General features: G+C 45.2%; 1 protein-coding gene across 1 annotated transcript in view; it reads left to right on the top strand.

Annotated features, from left to right (window-relative positions):
* Positions 1-1,743: 1,743 nt before the first annotated feature.
* LOC147701321 (putative methyltransferase DDB_G0268948) overlaps positions 1,744-24,173 on the top strand; it is a 496,840-nt gene continuing 474,410 nt past the window's right edge. The window contains exon 1 of the mRNA XM_086928630.1: positions 1,744-1,877. The gene's annotated coding sequence lies outside the window, so the exon portion shown is untranslated. The remainder of the gene's footprint in view (positions 1,878-24,173) is intronic.

Below are 24,173 nucleotides of genomic sequence, written 5' to 3'. Positions count from 1 at the left end.
CACAATTTTGACACAAACTCATGTTTTCAAATCTTTGTAAATACGCATTTGCATCAGAATGCATGAGAGTATGCACAGTACCGTTCATGCACCACTCATGTAACTCCTAACTGAAGCAAAGTACCACAAGGCAGTGCTGTGACCTGCCATGTGTTATTTTTTGTCTTTAAAAACATGCAAAGCCACGGAAATCAGTTTTGAGCGGCTTTGTACATTCCAAAATAGATTTTGCATGGGGCAGCCACAAAAAAGTGATGCATCTCCAATTCAAAATCTTACTAAATCTGGGTCAGATTTTCCAAATTCCATGTTTCACAACTCACTATATAACCATTAGATTGTGTAACCTTTACCATTTGTCGCCCAGGCCCAACAAAACTGTCATTGTTTTAAAAAATATATAATTATATAGTGCAAACGTGACTGGAAGATATCAGGTATCCGAGGGCTTCACATGAGCACCAGTTGCGTTACTCAAGGACACATTCCTTTTTTTAGGCATATGGATATTAACTGGTTTGCCCAGAATCACAGGATGTTGAGCGTTGTTGCAGGGATTCGAACCTGGGTCCCCAGATTTGAGTTCCACCGCCCTGGCGGTTAGGCCGCATCCTTTATCCCACTTGAAAACATACACAATATTAGAATTCAACCAATCGATCAATCAAGATTTGTTGAGCTCAGTTTAACGCCCCTGGATGGGAAGGCGGGGAGGTGGGGGCTGGGGTAGCCAGGTGATGAGGATGGATAATTATCTCTTCTAAGAAAAAAGCAAAACATTTATTAGTACTATCTGCTCCGTCTTAGAAAGAATGTTTGACATCTAAACTGGTACCTCAACACACGCAATCTGAGCACCTGACAGGCTTGCTCATACTAACATCTAATTCTGAGAAGTGGCAGCCCTCGGGTAGGGGGCTGTCCTGACACAACAGGTATCGATGCTGCGTTAACCTTTTCCGAGAAAATGTGCCAGCAAAGCAGGCAATATTAGCATCCCAAACACGAGTAGCACAGTGCGCCCCCACGGCATTGGGGGTTCGTTTGCGACTCAATTACCGACGCAACCATCAATGCCATATAAGCGAGTCCCCACCTATGCACACCTTTTGCAGGATGCACAAATGCAGACTGGGCAACTGTACACATCTCATAATTAATAGCTTTTTTCAATCCTGGAACAAATTTGCATCTGCACTGGGAACAATGCATTAATTATCTCCTTATAAGTCTTCCTCGCCACTAGAGTTAATTAGTGAGCTTCAGCTCCAAACCATAAACCTCCAAAGCAAGTTTATGTTCCATTCCTCCCATCCCTCTCCAATATGGCCACCCACCACCCCCCTTGACCCAGTACATCAGGAAACACGACCCACCCCACTTCCTGTTTTTTTTCGTTCTGTGTTGCAGACTATCTGCTCCGTCTTAGAAAGAATGTTTGACATCTAAACTGGTACCCCAACACACGCAATCTGAGCACCTGACAGGCTTGCTCATACCAATATCTAATTCTGAGAAGTGGCAGCCCTCGGGTAGGGGGCTGTCCTGACACAACAGGTATCGATGCTGCTTTATCCTTTTCCAAGAAAATGTGCCAGCAAAGCAGGCAATATTAGCATCCCAAACACGAGAATGCGCCCCCACGGCATTGGGGGTTCGTTTGCGACTCAATTACTGACGCAACCATCAATGCCATAAAAGCGAGTCCCCACCTATGCCTTCTTCACACACCCACCGGCATACTCCAGAGTGACTTCTTAGATATCCCACTGAAAGGAACTTCCAGAACATCTAGGACGGAACACTGCGACTTGCACCATATTTGTTTCCACTCACCAACGTAGCAGCTGTCAGCGAAGAAGGAACTCAGACCAATTGTAAGCTGTTCTCTATTCTCCAATGTCTTTTTCTCTTTACTCTCAAAGGGCGCGCTGTTCAGCTAAGAGATGTATTTAGTGTACACCTGTTTCAGCACGAATGTCTGCTCCCTATACAGTAATGTAAGGAACCCCATTGAGAAAAATCATATTTGGGTAGCAGGCAGCACAAATAATACTTTGCACGTGAGGTTTGATTCATCTGTGAATATGAAGTGAAAATATTGATCGTATTTTGGGAAAAAAATATTACTGGAAATTATGGTATTTGTGTTATTGTATAACATGAAATACGGCAAAGGATATAGCCTGGTTCATATTTATATTCAGAAAACTAAAATACGTAGGGGTTTAATATAGCAGAACCATATAGAAAGTTTTGTTTAACAAAATACATATTTGGTTAAAAAAATTCTTGAATGCAACAGGATGGTCCCTAGTGTTATTCTGCAGCAGAACGTCTATTTGAACGATAGCACAATAGGCGACAGATTCTTGGAGAGTGAAGTGAATAGAGTGCGTATCTTCAGACTCCTCTACTCCCATGAGCATTATTCAAACTTACAGACTTCATGTATTTCTTCTTTTACTGTTCTTTCTTCTATTCGCGAACATTAGAATGGACTTAGTCCCAATGTTGGTAGAGTTGTTACCACATTTTTATCCGTACTGTTAGATGGAACAACAATATGACCTGCTTTCTAATTATCCGAATATTTTTCTTCAAAATTATCTTGATGATTTGTGAGATACTAAATTGGTCTTTATAGCCACAGAGAGTACTTTTTTAGCATTACATACTGTATTTTTTTTATTTTGAACAGCAAACGTCATTGCGGAACACTGTGGAGGCCCATTGTTAAGGTTGCTCTGCTTAATACGTGAAATCCATTTTCGGACATACGAGGCCCGAGCTCAACAGGCCAATTGATTCATGGCTGGATAACGGTTTTGGCGGGAGTATTATACCGTCCCGTACCCCAGACAGCCTAGCGGGGATTGCCCTTCATGTTATTGCTTACCCGCAAATACAACTGCAGGGCTGGCTGTTTAAGCGATTGTCATTGTTTGTTAAATTTAGCTCCTATTCAGGCTTCCGAAGTAAATTAATACGCTCAAAAAGCAAGTTAAAATAAAAGACTGTACTCAACTTTTAAACATATATTTTGTTTCATGCATTTTCAAATGATCGGTGAAATTGTCTATGCATTGGAATATACGGAATTTGCCAAGTGGTGATTAATACTGCATGAGTGACTATAATGTAAGTGTTATTGGAATGCACGCCTTATGTGTCGACTCTCCCTTTCTTGAGATGGATATGTAAGAAAAAAGCTACTATTTCTAAGTTATACTTCCAAAAGTTCTCATCTTCATGGGCCATTATTTACATCACCTGGATCTGTATTGCCAAAGGGGGAACTGGCCTGCTGTGGCCCAATGCACACCTTTTACAGGATGCACCAATGCAGACTGGGCAACTGTACTCATCTCATAATTAATTGCTTTTTTCAGTCCTGGAGCAAATTTGCATCTGCACTGGGAACAATGCATTAATTATCTCCTTATAAGTCTTTCTCGCCACTAGAGTTAATTAGTGAGCTTCAGCTCCAAACCATAAACCTCCAAAGCAAGTTTATGTTCCATGTCTCCCATCTCTCCCCAATATGGCCACCCACCATCACCCTTGACCCAGTACATCAGGAAACACGACCCACCCCACTTCCTGTTTTTTTTCGTTCTGTGTTGCAGACTCTTCAGAGCATGGTTTCCAGGTACGTGGGGCGAGGTGATGGCTTGAATGTTTGGGGCTGAGGCCCTGCAAAGCAGACTCTGATTATCCTCCCGAACCCTTTTTAGGTTGTTACCTTCTTCAGCGGAGAGGCACAGCCGAGCAGGCTGAGCCTTGTGATTAGAGGGCCTGCTGCAGTAGGCTCATTTGTCAGAGCAGGACGGGTTTCTCTGCCCCTTTATCCACCTGTTCTTTTGCTGCTTCACAAAGCCCTCTTCCATTACGGGACCTAGTGGGGAACGCCTTCTGACCTAATTTTGGATTCTGGCCGGAGCCGACCTTCTCCAGCATCTTTTTGTTGCCCTGGGCAGCAGTAGGGTGGTTGTGTGTTTTACGATGCATTACGCTATCCGCTTTCCCGGAAGTGGCGCTCAGGCCAGCTGGCTTCCTGTGGTGAGTGTTGTCTTGCTTGGTAACCAGTTGGGTTTTTCAGTCGTGCTTGGGTTTTTACGACCTCAATTAACACATCATTAGCTGCCTATAACTGTGGGATTGTCTTCTTTTCAATCTAGGAGGCTCCCCAGGGGGAGGCTGGTCCTAGCGTTCAGGCTCCTGCTGAGACTCCATCAGTGCAGGCTATCCAACAGATGTTACAAGCTGTTGTGGCTGCAGCATTCAAAGAGCGTGAGATACCTCTTTTCCCTAAAAAGCAGCCTATTAAGGCTTCTACGAGCGCTGAAGCAGATGGGGAGGACGATGATCTCCATGGCAGACATGTACAAGGGCAGGAAACTAAGGAGGAACTGCGGCCCATTACTGATAATCTTTATTTTTCTGTCCCTTCTGTAGAGGAGGAGGCTGATGCTTTGTTCATGCAGTACCAGTGGTAGGAACCTGAGTCTCTGCCCTTACAGCCTTCTACCCGAAGGAGGGAGATGGGTTGACTGCTGGCCTGGGATTATGCCCTAGTGCATCAATGGTTGTGGTTGCAGGGTTGGATGTTGGCGGCGATAAATGTACTGCCTTCGGCTCGTCTACATCTGTACTCATTAGTGAACCATCTCCTGCCTTATTAATCCCCTTGTTCTGCGGCTTATCCTTCAGATTCGGTTCAACCTGGGTTGGTGGATGGTGGAGTCTAATCTTTACAGGGGTCTTCCCTTTCAGGTGTCCCCCACCCAGGTGTTGATGATGGATGCCAGCCAGTTGGGCTAGGGGGTAACATTATATTCGTGGTCGGTGCAGGGTCTTTAGGATAGCCTGTAGGCTGGGATCTCGTCCAACTTCTGGGAACTGAAGCTCATTCAGATGGCTTGTCTGGAGTTTGCTTCTGCCCTTTGGGGGCATCATGTCTTGGTCTGGACGGACTATCAGGTGGTGATGGGTTACCTCAATCACAGGGGGGCTGGAGGGTTCATTCCCTGTGGCTCCTGAGATTCTGACCTGGGAGGAGGACACAGTGCTGTCTCTCCGGAAAGTAGATCTCCTGGGGAGAGAGAACTGTGCGGCGGATCACCTATCAAGGCTGGTTCCACCCATGTCTTCTTCAATCTCCCTGACAAAAGAGGTGTTTGGGCTGTTGGAGGAAAACTTTGGGTGCAAGGTGGACTTGTTTGTAGCCAGGGACAATGCTCACTTGCTCTGCTTCTGAACAATTCCTCCTTGTCCGGAGGCATGGCGGCTGGATGCAATGTTTTTCCGATGGCCAGACTCCCTGCTGTACACGTTTATTTATTTATATCATTTGTAAAGCGCCTGAATCACCCCAAATGGGGTATCTCCGCGCTAGGCACATGTGTTAGTATGGTTTGCAAAATTAAAAAAGCAGAGTTTTAAGTTTTTTCCTAAACCCTAGATAGTTAGTGGTAAGACGAATATCGAGGGGCATTTGATTCCATAGTTTGGGGGCCAGGTAGGAGAACGATTTTCCTCCCAGTCTGGCTTGCCTAATGCTAGGGATGACAAGCAGGCCTTTCCCTTCAGAGTGAAGGGAGCATGGGGGAGTGTATTTCACTAGCCTATCAGCTAGATAGGCAGGATCCAGCTGGTTTAGGCCTTTAGAAACAATGCAGCAGATTTTAAAATGAATTATTTTATGAATAGGTAGCCAGTGAAGCTTGTGTAACAGGGGTAGTGAGGGAGCACGATAAGGTGCACTGGTTACCAAACGAGCAGCTGTGTTCTGTACCACCTGAAGACCTTGCAAGGCAGATTCCTTGGTGGATATCAGCAAAGCATTGCTGAAATCCAAACAACTAAGTACCAGGGCATGGTTCAGGGTTTTACGTGTAGATGCAGGGAGGAAATGGAAGACCATACGAAGGAGGCTAAGGGCATGAAAGTAAACTCTTTTTGTTACAGCTATATGTTCATCCATGTTTAGGTCTTTGTCTATTAGTACCCCAAGATTTTTAACTACTGCCTTGGGAGATGGTGCTGGACCTAATTCATCTGGCCACCAGCTAGGAGACCAGCTCGTGACAGCATCCTTGAAAAGCATTATTTCCGTCTTTCCTGCGTTCAACTGCAAGAAATTACTGCTCATCCAAGATGTTATTGCTTTCATACCTTCCGCAAACATGCTTTGGATGTTAGGAGTATCATTCTTGTAAGAAAGAAGAAGTTGAGTGTCATCCGCGTAGGAGATCGGTGGCATACCCGATCTTCCTAAGGAGTACTGAAAGGGGGGCGACATACAAATTGAACAAGGCTGGACTCAAACAGGAACCCTGAGGTACCCCTTTGGATACTGGGGTAGTCTTGGAATTAAATGGTCCAAGATTCACTGTTTGGGTCCTGTCCTTGAGGAAATCCTGTAACCAGTCCAAAGCTGAATTCTGGATGCCTATAGAGCGCAATCTGTCCAACAGAATCTGGTGTTAGATGGTGTCGAATGCGGCGGACAGGTCAAGCAGTATGAGAATTACTGCTTGGCCAGCATAAGAATGTCATCTGTTACATTAACCATGGCTATTTCAGTACTATGCCGGGGGCGAAATCCTGACTGAGAATGGTCCAGACAGTTGGAAGATTCTATAAAGGCAGAAAGATGGATGTTAATGCGCTTTTCCAGCAATTTGCTATAAAGGGGAAGCAATGAATTGGGCCGGTAGTTTGTTATATCATTGGAAGACAATTTAGGATTTTCCCTGATGGGCATGATCTGAGCATCCTTCCATTCTTTAGTAAGTTTACCATCTTTGATAGAGCAGTTAAGGATATAACAAAGAGGCTCTGCCAATTTGGCTGTAAGTTTTTTTGCAGTTTTAGCAGGGATTCAATCTTCAGGAGAGCCATATTTGGCAGATTTTAATAGAGATTCAGTATCCTGGGTGGTAAGCAAAGGAAATTCTTTTAAAGTGAACTGTCTTGTAAAATCCGGGGCAGGGTCGGTCATCAAATTATGATTGATGTTGGTGATGAAGGAGGTTATCTTATTATAGAAATCCTCTATTTCTTGTGAAAAATGATCAGCTATATTGTCACAAAGTAATTGAGTAGGTTCCTATTCTGGATTACAGGCTTTAGGATTAATGAGGGTATTGAGAATGTGGAAAAGGGTTTTGGAGGTTTTGCCTGATCGCTCAAGTTGGGTAGCTATATGATTTTTCCGTGCAGATTTGAAGTTTTCATGGTAAGTGTCTAGGGCCGCTTTATACTGTCCCTTGTCTATGGGATCTTTAGTTCAACGCCATTGTCATTCTAGCGTTTTGCATTTACTTTTTTCTGTTCAAACATCAAGTGAGTACCAAGGTGTCTGGATACGAGTGGAGACCACCCGGGATTTTTTCTCCGGGATTAGTGCATCTAATGTGGACTTGATAGTGTCATGAAAAGCCGACAGACTATTGTCAACTGTATCTGATGAAGATGAATAGATGGGGGTAAATGCTTTGCAAAATAGATTTGGAGATAGTTTATGCCACTGTCTGTAATTCCGAGTTATTGAGGCTTTTTTAGCTACATGTTCGCACAGGCCAGCAAGATCAAATGAGATAATTGAGTGGTCTGACCATGTTAATGAATTAGTAGATCAATGATGGAGGGAAATTGGTGAGTGCAAGGGTAGGTACCTTTACCTGCAATAGGAGAGGGAATAAGATCTCTAATAAGTAACAGCTCCTGCCTAGAGAAGGTTGTACTCATCCAAGGGTTTTTTGTTTGAACTATGGGGGAACCGGCAGGGTTCCTGGCTCCTGGCGATGGTCTGGCGCAGACTGGCGCAGATGGGCTTGCCTTTGGTGCGCCATTGGCGCGCCCGACGTGCGTCGCCAGCAGCATCTGTTTTTATAGGGAGGAGGTTTGAGCACTAGAACGTTCACCTCTTCCAACCGGAAGTGAGGGGAAAGACATCAAGAGAAAATAGAGCTGAAGGAAAGACTCCCTCCACAACAATCGAGCAATGCTTGTGGTGGACCAGTGAGCTTGATGCACAGCAGCAGAGACAAGTAATTATTTTAAAAACAGTATAAATGACTAGTGACTTGATACTCCGAAAATTATATGCACCAAACAGAACAATTTAAAATGACACCACATACAGGTATCAGCGCGTCCGATGCGCGTCGCTAGCAGCATCCGTTTTCATAGGTAGGAGATTTGAGCACTAGAATTCTCATCTCTTCCTACCGGAAGTGAGGGAAAAGGCAGCAAGAGAAAATAGAGCTGAAGGAAAGACTCCCTCCACAACCATCAAGCAATGCTCGTGATGGACCGGGGAGCTGGAGGCACAGCAGCAGAGATGATTAATTAGTTTAAAAACAATATAAATGACTAGCGACATGCTACTCCAAAAATTATATGCACCAAACAGAACAATTGAAAATTACACCACATACAGGTATCAGCACGTTTACTCCAATTCCTTTGATTGCTTGGGTTCTGTGAATAATTTGCCTGGACAAGGCATTTGTTCTGGTGGTTGTGCTAGGTTGGTTTTGCCATCCATGATATCCTCTTCTGAGGGAGAAGGTCGTCCAGGAATGGTGGGTGATTCCTGATCTTCCCTACCCCTTGATGGGTTCACGTCTTCCTTGGGGGGTTCTGCGTCGACTTCATCTTCAGGGTTGGCTTTTGACAGGGTGAGTCTCTTTTCCCATGGCTGCTCTGAGGATGTGGTGGACTTGATTCAGGGTTATTGTCATCAGGCAACTCTTCTATCTTATTCCCACCATTGGGGGTCCTTCTCTAGGTGGTGTTTTGCTAAGTGCCTGGAATCTGGTTCTGTGGATGTTTTAAGGATGCTGGATTCTCTGTTAGATGGACTTGTCTTGAGTCTAGCTCCTTCTACGCTTCAGGCTCAGTGGGCGGCCTTGTGGGTGTTCCCCAGTCCTCAGTTGGATGGGCTGGATCCTTTGGTGGCCCTGTTGATTCGGAGTTGTTATCTTGAATGTCCTAGAGTGGTTTGTTCTGCCCCTTCCTGGGATCTCCTGATGGCGTTGAATGCCCTCCAGGTGGCTCCCTTGAGCCCTTGGGCTCTGTGGATATTAAATTCTTGATCATAAAGGTGGTGTTTCTGATGGCCATTGTGTCTGCTGGCAGGATTAGGGAGCTGGGGTCCTTTTTGCAGTCTCCTCCTTATTTGTGTGTCTTGGCGGATTGTCCCCGATCCTAAGTTCTTGCCCAAGGTCCCTTTGACAGCCACCCTTTCCAGGGAAGTCTTTCTACCAACATTCGCGCCGGTCCCTGTTTTTTGGGTGGATACTGGTCTCTCCCTGCTGGATGCCCAGTGGGCTCTGTTGGTCTATTTAGAGTGAAGTTTGCCTATTTGAAATTGTGATAGTCTGTCTCCTTTGGCCCAGTGAGATTGGGTTAGAAGCCTTCTCTCTCCACCCTGAGTAGGTGGATTAAGCAGATGGTCCTTCTGGCCTATGGTTTCCAGGGGTCAGAGGTGTTGGCCTGGATTCAGCATCGGTTGACCCTGGGTATTTCTGTCTCCTGGGCCTCTTCCAAAAGTGCCCTGATTGAGGCTATCTGTAGGGCCACTACGTGGGACTCCACTCACATGTTTGTTATAACCACTGTCTGGTGGTGTTCGGTGGTCCTGCTGTGGAGGGTTTTGCTGAGGCTGTTCTCTGGGCTGGCTCTCCCTGCTCTTGATTGGTTTATCCTTCTGTTGGGCGTCTGCTTGGGTTTTTTTATCTCTATCTTGTTGTTTGAATTAAATCCTAAGTGTGCATCATCCTTTGGTCTATGCTTTGTTGTGGGTGAACATGAAGCTGCTTGACTTTGGTATATGCTCACTATGTAACCCTGGTGTCAAGGAAGAATTAAACGAGAAGGTAATGCGATGGTTACTTACCGGTAATCTTCATTACTCCAAGTATTATCTTCCTAACCACATGAGTTCCCATCCCTCCCTCCATGTTTGACTATTGGCTTCATGTGGTTGTTTTTGGGGTTTGGTAGATATATAGAAAGTGGAGTGGTTTATGCCTCCTCTTGTACTGGGTCAAGGTAGGGATTTTGGGTAGGGATGGGAAGAATAGAACACAAAATTGCATTGGAGGGTTCTGATGGGAGCTGAGGTCCACTATGTAACTCATGTAGTGAGGAACACAATACGCAAAGTAATGCAGATACGCAGATTACCGGTGAGAAACCAGGGCATACAGGAAGGCAGACCAGCTGTTGGAAACTGCCAGCCTACCTTTCGCCCTGTAGGTGTCAACTCAGCTGCATTCAAAAGGGGCCTGAGGTGGCCCCTGTGCAAGTGTCGAACACCCTTTATGCAATACCAAAATGTCCTGCAACTTCATAAAGTGGGGGTCTATGTCTGTTGCACTCTGGGACACTATAATAAATGGGGTTATTGACGAGGGGCAAAAACCCTACTAAAGCAACAACCACAGTCAATGTCAGGATAAACCACCTAGTCATTTTGGTAACTTGGAACAAAAGTAGTAAGGCTTAACTTTGAAACATTGTCTTAAATAGAGACTAGATGCAGGGTTCAGTGTGACTGGAGCTTGGTGTATACCCTTACCTCACACTGCAGGTCTGGCAACTAGCCCTTGCAGTCACAACTGGTGGTCCTGGATTCAAGAAGATAGTCCAGTTCTCCTTCAAGCAGCATTGTAGGCCTTCAGGCATCAGGGCAGTCCTTTTGAGAGCAAGGTAAGTCTAAAGCAGCAGGGCAGCCCTCTGGTGTCAGCAGAAAACAAGGCAGACCTCAGGGAGCAGGGCAGTGCTTTGGGGTGAAAGGCAATCCTTCTGAAGTCTTCCACAGGTCCCGGTGTGAACTGAAGAGGTTTTCTTTGGGTCTAAATGTTGAAGTTTTAGAATTTCCTATGCTACACACACATCTGGCACAGGAAATGTCTTCCCTCCTCTGTCAGTATCCAATAAATCTCAGATGACAAATGAAAATGACTAGTCACAAGTCCCTTTGTGTTTGCTACAGGCAAACCCTGTGAAGTGTAACTGGGTGCAGGGAATATCTCTACCCCTAACCGTCCTGCCAAAGCTAGTCCCCTTTTGTGTCACTGTCTTGACGGAAAACACAAAGCACTGTAGTGTAGTTCCTATTTTCCCAATAGGCTCTGCGCATTGGAATAACATAAACGATAGTTTAGACATAGGACTAAGGTTGACTAGGTATCTATTGAATGTGTTAGACTTAATTAGGTTTGCCAGCTAGCTCAGAGGTCACTAGAAACTTTCTCAAATGAACAGGGAGGAGTTAACTTCCCTGATTAGACAAGAAGGGATTCGCTTCTGACAACTGCATAAACATGACAACTTTGCTCCCACAGAATAAGGAGTATATCTCCAGAGTCGTGTGAAAACAATAGATAGCTATTTTACTCAGTCAATCGTGCATACTTAGTTTCACCAGAGTGCAGAGAAATAGTGAGACGGGGTGTTTTCAATAAAAGGTGTTATTTATTGAGCAGTCCTCTTTCTCATGCAAGAGAAGTGAATTGCCACAATTGCAATACTTGAAATAAAGTAAAGTGCGTACAGTAAAAGGAGTTTTATAAGATAATACTGTAAAAGAATTGATATGGTTTCTGAGCCATATGATACTTAAAACGGATAAAATATACAATTACATACAATGACAAAAGTTGACTAAACGTACTCCACTGATGTTTCTAAATACACCTACCCCAGTGTACTTAACCTAAGCCTAGTACGTTTGAAGGAGTAAAGGATTTTTTAAGTTAAGTTAGTTTTGCCAAGATTCTGACTCATATGGCCGGGATACCCATCACCCCCTCCCAACACGATCCCCAAGAATGGGAAGACGGAAACAATTCTTGAGCTTTTGGAAGGCGGGAGGGAGTTACCCTCCCGGCCGTATTTATTAAAATATGAAACAAAATTAAAACATTAAAATAACAGTTTCATATCATGTACAATTTCATTTACACATTACGATGTTTATTGGCTAACCTTAACATATCTCTAATACAAAGGTTCTCCTAGCCGATTCTAAAAAACATCCTGTAAATGCATTTCTCAAAATTCAAATTGTACATCCTAACATTACGGGCCAACGGCAAGGTCGTAACCGGTGTCAGATCCCTAATACCAGATCTCCCCCCCTTACTTGTGAGGGGCGGGCGCACAGAGGACTGTACCTCTGTGCCAACTTCCAATTTCCCTTGTCTTAATGGGGGCCCCATATTTACTCGACGCCATCTTGGTGGTCGTCCGAGGACTCGTGTGAGGTGTCTAGAAGGTAGCGTAGACCCCCCTCCCACCCAACACTGCTTACCACATCCACCGTCGCAGATGTCCTGGCCCCGGGAAATTCCCAGGAGGGGCCCGTAGCCCCTCCTCCCCAGGGAGGGGCCTTGACCGCCTTCCCTTTCGGCGGCCCCATCCTTAGAGGGTACCGCCTCCCCGTGTGAGGGGCCAATGGCTGCCTCCCCCCGGGCGCTCCCATCCATAATGGGTGGCGCCCCACCTCTAGGGATCTTCCAATTACTGCTCACCGATCATGACCTTACCGCCCGACCAAAAATAAATACGACAGTTTTTTAACCTAATGGGGCGGAATAAACAGTTATAATGGACATTTTAACCTAAACTTCAAACTATGCAATCGCTGCTCTTTCAATTCAGCTGCAATACTTCACCTAAAAACAGTAACCATTTTATTGTCACATCAAAACAATCCAAACTTTATTTGAAAACAACCTGAAAAGAGATAAAATCCTCGTTAAACCACTTTATTGCAATTCAAATCGCTGTCATCAGGGGCTGGTGGGTGGGTCAAAATTGGCTCCTTGTTCCGTCTCGGGCTCACGTGCAACGAGGGGGTGCAGCTTCCAAGCACGGGAACAAGAGGATGCTTCCTTGGATTGTTGCTCCTTTTTTTCTTCCTCGGGAGGGCGTTGCCCCTCCTCCAACCGCCTACGGGGCGTGTCCAACGGTGTGGGTGTCTAGGACAACCCCTCTTGGGCGGGAAAAGGCGCGCCCCGGTTACGCCACTTTGGGCATACCAGCCGAGACACGCCTCCCGCCCAAAATGGTTTCCCGGGGGGATCGGGGCACCCGACCATACGTTCGGGGGGACCGAGTGGTCGCCCCTTTCCAAGAATTCTCTAAGGATCTAATCAGCTCCATACCTTGGTTTTAGAATGAAGGAGGTCTTGCATCTCGCTCTCAGGACTCGATCTCCCAGTAACCCGCAAGGGTGACTGGAAACACTGGAGCTGGATTTTCTCGGCAGGAGAAAATGACAACGTCTTTCTCAGTGCGTCAAATGGGAAGGACAGCTTCCTTTGGCACTTGCATCAGCTGGGCTTTGGATAAGTAGATAGCCGCTCTGCTCTAAACCACTGTGTGTTGCTTAAGGCAAACGCTGGTATATTTATACCTGGAAGGTGCTGTGTTTGACGTAAGGTTGGACATAAGACGTCAATAAAAGATGTCACTAAGAACTGGCCGTTCTTTCGGACTCACAAGAGTTCTAGGACAAATCAAAACAAAAGAATGAGGAATTCCCAGGTAGCTGGAGGTTTGGTTTGTTTAAAGAACTCGTTGTACTTTCTAGAAGTCTAAGGAAGTAGCCATGCCGTTTTTGGACTGCATTGGCTATTACTAAAAATGGATATGATTCTTATGCCTTTATAAGGTTATGATTTGTTACAACCACATAAGGGCATACATCGGGAATATTTAATTGGGGTCCTAGATACATTCACAACACCCACTCCACGTATAATGTCCATCATTACTAAATACTAAGCAATATATAAACCTATAGGTATGCAAGTGTTTTCCAGCCCACCCCAAAATACATCAAATGCATTTGAAATGGTGTAGATACACGAAAATGAGTATTATACTGTACGCTTTCAAGCAGTGGTATCATTCAGATAATTGAAATATAAATATCAGCTGAATGAATTGTGAAAATTACATTTATGAAATGGCTCTTAATACAGAAGAGAAGGTCGAGACCATTTCATCACATATTTATACAAGATTGTACATTTGCTAGAGTTTGATTCAAAATATTGTCTCTAGAGTCTCTAAAAATAGAAGTTCTGTTCTTTAAGAAAAGTTCTACTTTAAGCAGAGTACCATGTGCCAAAAAAAAGGTAAATATTTTGAAAATTGGGAAAAAATATTTCGATTTCATAGGAAAAAAAAATAGTTCCAAATGTTTTCAGTAGTGTTGTTTATAAAAACTGAAGGCCGAATTCAGAGTTCAGGGAATGCTATGTGCTCTCTGTTTCAAAAGTTATTCTCGTTGTTAGGAGAGAACATCAAATCAGATAGGCTGTTGAAAAATTCCTCTACTACAGTAGGTGAAAGTTCTACCAAGTTTGAAAAAGCTGCTATAGTGCATATGTGAGATGCATTGCTATCATCGATGTCAGGATCAGCAATGTTCACAGAAGGTTGTACCTGTGTGGTGTCGCTTTCATCTCGTACTTCACCACCACCTAATCGTAATGGTGAAGTCTCAACGAATGCCGTCATCAGAATCGGTAGCCGTAGGGGATAACACGTTGCATGAGTCGTTACTGGACGAGCAAAGTATCGATATCCATTGCTACTGCTGATGGTAGTGTAAGACAGACGTCCAACAAGCATTCTTCTCTGCATAGCAAACATCGAAGCACAGGTAAGATGCAATCTTGCCAGATTGGTCTGAATGAAAGAAACCAGGTGTATTCAGATCTCTTAGCCGGGCCAATCCGAGGACCTTAGTGATACGGTCTCGGTATTGTATTGCTAGGATCGTTTCTCCCATTGTAGCCTGAGTTTTGTCTGTGACTTGGCCTGCCATATCAGAGCAGAAGGAACAAAAATAAAATTCCTGCTATGAGTCCCAAAATAAGAGGCAGGCCGCCGAATAGCGAATGCACAAAATTCGGGAAGATGCCCAGAACTGTTTCAAAGGGTGCTAACAGTCCCGAAAAAATTGTCTTAAATACATGTGCAATGCCACTGGTATCTGACATGTTTAAAATTTGGCTTAACATTTCTACAAAATGCACGGGCCAATTTGTCGATAATAGGGTATGTATCTCTGCCGCTGTCCTTGCAGCTTGCTGGTCATACGTCTCTTTGGACGAGGTGCTGCGGGTGCATTAGTAACATTTAATTTTCAAACCCTGGGTACACGTAGTACCATTGTACCATTTATTGGGGACCTATAAGTGAATTAGATGTGCCAATTAGGTAGGCGCCCATTTCATCATGCTTTGAGAGAGTGCACAAGCACATTAACCCTGGTTAGCAGTGGTTAAGTGTGCAACATCCTAACTCCACCAAAAAAATTTCAGAAAACATCAGTGGTGAACTTAAAACGTTTGGGCGAAAGATGTCAGATCTAACAGGCACGCTTAATAATACAATCCCTCATCCCTCACCCATCTTTATCCTGATGACTTTTCTATCCACTTTTGCATTGAAGTAGTATAAGTACTTCATTTGCAAACAATTAAATCATGTGGGGCACTAAGGCCTACACAGAGGCACCAAAAGTAACATTAAACAACTGGCACATGGGCACACACAAAAAAATGGAAGTACATACAAAGTAAACCAACATTTTCACTGGCATACTGCCAAAGGAGAACAACGGTGACATTGCGACATTGACATTGGTACAATGACTTAGGTGACACTAACTGGGCACTGGCAATGGAGCATGGGCTTACAGGTGCTTTCATAGTCAAATCAGCTTTGACAATGTAATGTAATGTAATGTATGTGGTCTTGTAAAGCGCACTGCTGCCCTGAGGCGTCGTGGCGCTGTAGACCGCGGGGAAACCCGTCCTGGCTATCCTTGTGAGATGGTCTCTACTGGGTATCTCCACGGTGAAACCAGGCATCCCGGCGAATGTGGGGGGCTGTTGTAGAGATGAGGCAAGCTAATGCCCAGAGTTGCCGAGTGTGATCTGGTTAGAGTAGGCACCGAGGCGAGAATTATCGAGTCCGCTGACCCTGGTCCACGACCCTGACGCGTCGGGAATTGAACCCTGGTCCCGGGCCGTTCTCTGCTTCCGGGTCTGCCGCCTCTAACCAGTGAGCCACACCACTCCACTCCACAATATGGCATTGCACAGGAAACCATGAAACAGGAGCATCAGTTTGGGCATGGAACAGAGACACTGGAAAGCTTATATGAGACACAAAGACTAATCCTGGGACTAGGCTGCAGGATAGTTTCACTGTGAAACTGACACATAATGTTAGAAAGCAAGGATACTGACCTCAAGATACTGGCAGTGGGGTACAATACTAGAACAGAGACACTTCATAGGTACACTGGCACAGTGAATCTGTCTAGATGTCTACTCACATGTGGATACTGACTAAGCATGGGCGAAAAAATCCGCAAATTCGCGAATTTTCCCGCGAAATCGCAGATTTTTTTGCGATTTGCGATTTGCCCTGAAGTACTTTCTACTGGCTAATACAGTAAGTGCTACCTCATTGGGTAATGTATAGTGCTTTTACTACACTGCAGCTGCGTAAAAGGCCAGAAGATGTGTCTCCAGTGACCAGTGACACATGGTCACTGGAGACACATCTTCTGGCCCTTTACGCAGCTACAGTGTAGTTAAAGCACTATGGGGGAGATTTACAAGCCGCTTGCGCCTCTGTTGCGCCGCAGTTGCGTCACTTTTGTGACGCAGCGGCATCACAAAAGATGCGCCATGGTGCTGGGTATTAACAACCTGACGCATCTGAGAGATGCGTCACGTAGTAAAGCCCTGCGCCATCAGGAGGCGGTCCGGCGCAGGGGAGGGCGTTCCTGCGTAGGAACGCCTCCTAAAAGTGGCTGAGTGAAATCTACAAGATTTCACTCAGTCACTTTTAGGTCAATGCTGCATCAAAATCCTGCGCCTGCTTGAAGCAGGCGCAAGGCTTGACACAGCATTGGGGAGATAGGGCCCCCCAGAGCATTGCTGGAGTTGCGTCGCGCTTGCGACACAGCTCCAGCAATGCGCTGCTTTTATTGCACAGATGCATCTGTGTCATTCTTGCCACATGGTGCGCCGCATAAGTGTGGCAGGGTATGCTCAGACGTGAGTCCTTTGCTCACTTTGCCACTGGATTCAAGCAAGCCGGGCTGAAGACGGCTGGAATGCCAGAAACCAGTCCTCGGAAGCTTGTTTCCGGTCAGGGAAGACGTGGCTTGGCAGTTCGGGCTGGACTGTTCAATGAGGCACAGGGTCAGACTGATTTGCATATAGCCATGTCTGAATTGGGGTGGCAGAGTGGGCTGAAGAACGGTGATGGATTAAACCCAGATCTTTTGACTGGGTGTGAGTGTTTGATTGATTCAGATGCTCCGTCCATCACCACCCCCTTTTGTACCACTTTTGGCCACCATAAGTGTGGCAGGGTATGCTCAGACGTCGGTCCCTTGCTCACTTTGCGACTGGATTCAAGCAAGCCGGGCTGAAGACGGCTGGAATGCCAGAAACCGGTCCTCGGAAGCTTGTTTCCGGTCCAGGGAAGACATGGCTTGGCAGTTCGGGCTGGACTGTTCCCATGAGGCACAGGGTCAGACTGAATAGCATATAGCCATGTCTGAACTGGGGTGGCAGAGTGGGCTAAAGAACGGTGATGGATTAAACCCCGATCTTTTGACTGGGTGTGAGTGTTTGATTGATTCAGATGCTCCGTTCATCACCACCCCCTTTTGTACCGCATTCTAAATGCGGCGCACCATGGTTGGCAGAGCTGCGGTGCACAATAACTGGTGCATCCCTGGGGGTCCAGTTGAGTAGAGATATGCACAAAAAGGTGGCCTCTTCGTTGGCAAACACGCAGGCCGGGATTCATTTTGCCCCCTGTTAGACTCATTTTTTGTGCCCTCCTGCCCTCTGTCAGACTCGTTTTTCCCTTGTTTTTCTGCCCTTCTGCCCCCTTTTACACTCGTTTTTTGTGCCCTTCTGCCCTCTGTTAGACTCATTTTCCCTTGTTTTTCTGCCCTTCTGCCCTCTGTTAGACTCGTTTTTGTGCCCTTCTGCCCTCTGTTATTCCCTTGTTTTTGTGCTCTTCTGCCCTCTGTTAGACTCATTTTTTGTGCCCTTCTGCCCTCCGTTAGACTCATTTTTCCCTTGTTTTTCTGCCCTTCTGTCCTCTGTTAGACTGTTTTTTTGTGCCCTTCTGCCCTCTGTTAGACTCGTTTTACCCTTGTTTTTCTACCCTTCTGCCCTTTGTTAGACTGCTTTTTGTGCCTTTCTGCCCTCTGCATCACCACATCATCACTCAGCACTACCCCAGCATCACTCAGCACCACCACATTATCACTCAGCACCATCACATTATCACTCAGCACCACCACAGCACCACTCAGCACCACCACAGCATCACTCAGCACCACCACTGCATCACTCAGCACCACCACAGCACCATTCAGCACCACCACAGCATCACTCAGCACCACCACAGCATCACTCAGCACCACCACAGCACCACTCAGCACCACCACAGCATCACTCAGCGCCACCACAGCATCACTCAGCGCCACAACATTATCACTCAGCACCACCACAGCACCAGCACAGCATCACTCAGCACCACCACAGCATCACTCAGCACCACCACAGCATCACGCAGCACCACCACAGCACCAATCAGCACCACCACAGGACCACTCAGCGTCACCACAGCATCACTCAGCACCACCACAGCATCACTCAGCACCACAACAGCACCACTCAGCACCACCACAGCTTTACTCAGCACCACCACAGCATCACTCAGCACCACCACAGCTCCACTCTGCACCACCCCAGCATCACTCAGCACCATCCCAGTATCACTCGGCACCACCACAGCACCACTCAGCATCACTACAGAACCACTCAGCACCACCACAGCACCACTCAGCGCCACCCCAGCATCAATCTGCGCAACCATTCAACAACAACTGGTTCAAATATGTTCTCTGAATGTTTCAAGCTTTATTACAAATGTCACAAAAAGATGTTAATATTTCACTTCTGTTCAATTTTCGTCACAATAAAATACACTGAATATAATCTTCACAAAAGTTATTTACAAAAGTTTAAGCTATTGCCATTATAAATTAAAATCACTTTTATTTAAGTATTAATTATTTAAAAAAATTAAAAGCCATTGTAATTTGTAATATCAACACATCTAAGTTACGTAAATACACAACATGTTGCTTTACAAATGCTATAGTTTTCACATTTGCAAAAGTTATAACTATTGGCATTGTAAATGACAAAGCTATTAATTTAGCTATTTTCAAAACCAACACATAAATAAAAAAAATTGTCATTTGCAAGACCATTAGCTCAAACTTTCCTAATGCGAGACCTATTGCATTGCAAATGCTTGTTTTTATATCTGTCAGTGCTTTCTGTTGAGGCTTAATTTTCGTGACAGGCGCCTCATTGCCTACTTGTAACTATTTTCTGACCCTGCTTCAAGGGTCAGAGCAGGGCCAGAGAATAGTTGCAAGTAGGCAACGAGGCGCCAGGAAGCACTTACAGGCTTACAGCAGCAGGTGCCCAAGTTAAAGTTAATTTCTTTGTAACCCTTTTGTAAAAGGTTACAAAAATGTAGCTTCAACTTTTGCACCTGCTGCTGTAACCCTGTAAGTGCTTGGCTGAAAATTCGTCCCCGCTGATTTACGGATTTTACCGCGATTTCGCGAGATTCGCTGATCGCGAAATCGCGGAATATCCGCAAATTTCGCGAGCGGAGCGAATTTTCAGCCCATGCTTACTACTGACACAGGCATACTCAAAGCTAGACCAGAAATTCTATTCTCAGACCCCTATTTCTGCACCAGCAAAGGTACCCTGGTTAATGACCTCATCTTCTATGCCAGAAAACGGGCATGCTGGCAAATAATGTTCTTCTCCGTGGTCCGAATAACAGGATCTAAGAAAACCCCACATGGCATCAAACTAACAATTTCTCCCTCATCCTCCCTCAAAGCCGCCACTACTTTTACCCTCTACAATAATGATATGATCTGAAGCAAAGCTTCTAATAGTAACCTAGCAAAGATGGCCAATTTTTAGCCCACACTTAAAAATGCTGTGTGTGGCAACCCCTCTGATTCCTACTCAACCTCTACTTCTACGTTGGACTTAACTAGTACGCCCCCTTAACTATTATGAGTACCCCACTCTCCCCTAACCCCTCATCTCTTATAGATGATCCTAGCATCGCCTTGTCCCCGGTGGAATCAGTTCATCCCACTAGAGCTCCCTCTCAGGTGGCTGGTGGATCTATGGGATCAATCTCATCACCGACTATCAGTCTGTCACTGGTTGTCGCTCAATCTAAGGGTTCTCTCAAGTCATACATTTTTCTCGATTACTTGATGAGGCCTCCTCCTTACCTTGCCACAGACTATGCCACATTCTGAACAATGAGTCCCCAGACAGGCCGAGGCCCCTCCCCGATACATATTACCTTGCCACAGACTATGCCACATTCCGAACAACGAGTCCCCAAACAGGCCTCAACTGACTTACACAGATGCTCCCCATTACCAATCTTTTCTCCCTCACAACCCGCACTCCTATACCAACATTCAGACCTGGCTGCGCGCCTTGACAAGATGTCTAGTCAGTTGCTCCTTCTCACTTCTGAGCTACACAAACTGAAATCCCTCTCTAATAACTTTTTCCCAATGGGCAGTTCTCTATTCATATCTTTGAATTGGCCCAAATCGTCTACCAAGGACTGCAACCACACGTATCAGCCACTAGCCCCAGCCTTTTCAAAATCCTTTCCTTTACCTAATTCCTCAGCCAGCCCCATAGGATCTGGGACACTCCTGGCATCCACTGATCGCCTGAACAGTCACAAAATTCTTCTGTACCCAAATCTAACATGATCCAGCCAAGTCAAATACATTCCATTCTTTCCAACCCAAACAGAGAACCTCCTCGCAATCTTAGAGGCAGCAACCCAGACAACCTCACCCGAGTGAACATCGCCCAGACTCCTTCCCCCCTGACCCTCTACGACTTACATGTGTAGTGCTTAATTGTAGATCAGGCAGTAAACAAGCCTCTGGTATCTTTAACCTCATCCAACACAATGAGTTAGACATTATCATCCTCACCGAAACATGGGTAGCTCCCGCTTCCGCCTTTATCTTAGACCTCCTAGTTCCTCCCACTCATGACATAATTAGGCTAGACAGAGCTCTGAAGTTTGGTGGTGGACTAGCCTGTATTCACAGGAACACACTCTAGATGTATCTCTTGGAGTACTCTGCACCTTCCTCCACTGAACACCTGTGTCTTAGTATCTCTAGTATTAATCTACTGGTTTGCAAACTGCATACCTTTTATCACCCTCCGGTTGGCAATATCCCCTTCATTGAGCATCTAATAGAAATCATCACCGGTAATGTTGACCCAGAAGTGGCCCAAATGTTCCTTGGTGATTTCAACCTTCACTGGTCCAACCCCAATGACTCTTATTTTTATTTTATTTATTTTCGAAATTTTTATAGCGCAACGAATACCCTGGGGTGTCTCGGCGCTGTGGAGCTACTAGAATCAGCCATCATCTTACTGGTTGAATAACTGCTGTATCCTGCTTGAAATCATTCTTAATTGATCAATATCTGACTCAGCACTGGAACCAGCCAACTCACGCTAAAGGATAAACTCTAGACCTCAGCATCTCTAAAGAGCACACCATCACCCTAGATTCCATTACCCCCTGTGACTGGTCCGACCATCATAGCATCTTCTTTTAGATTAACATGCAGGTATTGATGAGGAAGGTTTAACCTTTGAAATCGAAGACTTGGAAAAGGAACCTCAGATCAATTGATTCTGATGAACTAGCTGCCCAATGTAAGTCTGTCCTTTCCATCCAAGCTGATCAGCTTGAGGTGCAATCACTCACCGACGCCTACGGTTCGACAATTTCTAACATCATGGATAAAATTGCTCCACTCAAACACAAAAATGCCTCAACTAAAATATCCAAATCATGGTATAATTACAACTTAAACACAGAACAACGCAACCTCAGGGCAGCTGAATGGTCCTGGCGATCCAATCCTTCCTTGGACCAACTAAAACTCCTTAGAGAAGTCAGGAGCCTCTACAATAAACAAATCAGGAGTGCCAAGTCTGACTACTTCAAACACCAACTGGATCAAGCGGCAAACCGCCCCAAGAAGCTGTTCGAATTGGTCAAACAGCAATCAGTCGTTGGTCCAAACCACTCTGAACTTGATGGCGACCCTCCTTCATGCAATGATCTTGCTGCTTTCTTCTCTGAAAAATCAAGACTCATCTTTGCTGACCTCGTCTCTAAGAAGGCTCTATTGCCTCCCTTAGGTGCTGCCTCACCCCTTGACCCCTTGGAGGACAAACTGACCACCATGAACACTAAGAACAAGGCATCATGGGGTACCTTTACCCCATTTAGTGAAAATGACATCCACAAGATACTTCAGAATATCAACCCCTCCAACCACTTCAGCGACCCGTTGCCCCGGTTATCTTCAAAGAAATCAAGAATGCATTCATACCCACCTGGACAAGGATAGTAAATACTTCTCTCTCACAAGGCACGATCCCCAGTGCCTAAAAGCAGCTCAGGTTTCACCGATTTGAAAAAACCTAACGCCGACAAATCTGATCTCAATAATTTCTGCCCCATCTCCAACATCCCCACCATAGCGAAACTTCCAGGAAAATGTGTTCAATCTCAACTTTTCAATCACATAGAGAACTATCAACTTCCAGACCAACATCTATCTGGTTTCAGGAAGGGACACAGCACTGAAATGGCTCTCACCCACGTTATGGATGACATTTTAAAAATGCTTGACAAAAAAGAATCCTGCCTCCTGATTCTCCTTGACCTTTCCTCCGCTTTCAATACGGTTAATCATGACAACCTTCTATCCATCCTGCAAAATAGAATGTGTTTTGCTGATCAGGTGTTACAATGGTTCTCTTCATCAAAAATCACAAAGAGTCAAGGCAAACCACTCTCTCTCCCAACCCTCTCCTGTACTCATGGGAATCCCTCAAGGGTCCGTCCTATCTCCCATCCTATTTTACCTTTTCCTGGAACCTCTTGCTAACTCATTAAACTCTATGGACATTCTCTTCCACATGTATATAAATGACACGCAACTCTAATTGAAAATCTCATCCTTGGATAACATCATCTCCCTCAACTCTACTCTAACGTCGACTCAAAACTGGTTAACTAAGAAGCATCTCCTGCTTAATACTTCCAAACCAGAATTACTGTTCATCTCCCCCCGAACCACATCCCTAAAATAGACCCACGACTAAGTCACCTCACTGTTTTCAATTGCACTCCTCTCATCATTGACTCAGCAAAACCCCTCTGTGTCACCGTCCCAAATACGCCCAGGGTCCTCTAAGGTGAACTCTGAACACAGCGGCTAGACTGGTCCCAGGCACCAAAAGATACAATCATATATCCCCAGTCCTAAAGTCTCTTAATTGGCTACACTACGAAGCTCAAATTCAGTTAACAATTGCTGTTCTGGCTCACAAAACCCTTCACCTCAATACTCTCAGTTACCTTGCATAAACACTTGAACTATCCTGTGGTTCTAGAGCCTCAAGAAGTGCCACTACTTTTCTCCTGAAACCACTTATCCTTAGTAAAAAAAGATCTTGTCACAGAGTCTTCTCCGGCGCTGCACCAAGGATTTGGAACTCTCTTCCCCTGGAAGTACGCAGAATATCTTCAACGAAGGCTTTGAAATTGGAAGCTAAACTATTCCTTATGAACAAATTCTTACCCTAAGAGGGATACTTTCACCTGCTAGGATGTTGATATGGCATTTATGTTATTCCTCCCATTCATATTGTAAAGCTCTCTGTTATCCCTCGGGATCTTTCTCACACTATATAAAACTTTATAAATAAATAAAAATAAATAAATAAATAAGGAATTTAAAAAGGATACTACCTCTTGCCCACTGTCATGAATATGTGCAAGTGAGGATAGTTACACTGGAATATTGATGTGAGTAAAAAACATCAACACTTAGAGAAGACTTAGAGGTAGCAATCACTTGGCGCCACTGACTCAAGAGACACATCACTGGGACACTAACACAGGAGCATCAAAAC

The sequence above is a fragment of the Lissotriton vulgaris genome, chromosome 7 (assembly GCF_964263255.1).
Source record: "Lissotriton vulgaris chromosome 7, aLisVul1.2, whole genome shotgun sequence".
Lineage (NCBI taxonomy): Eukaryota > Metazoa > Chordata > Amphibia > Caudata > Salamandridae > Lissotriton > Lissotriton vulgaris.
The sequence above is the reverse complement of the archived record's forward strand: the minus strand, read 5'-3'. Positions and strand labels throughout refer to the sequence as shown.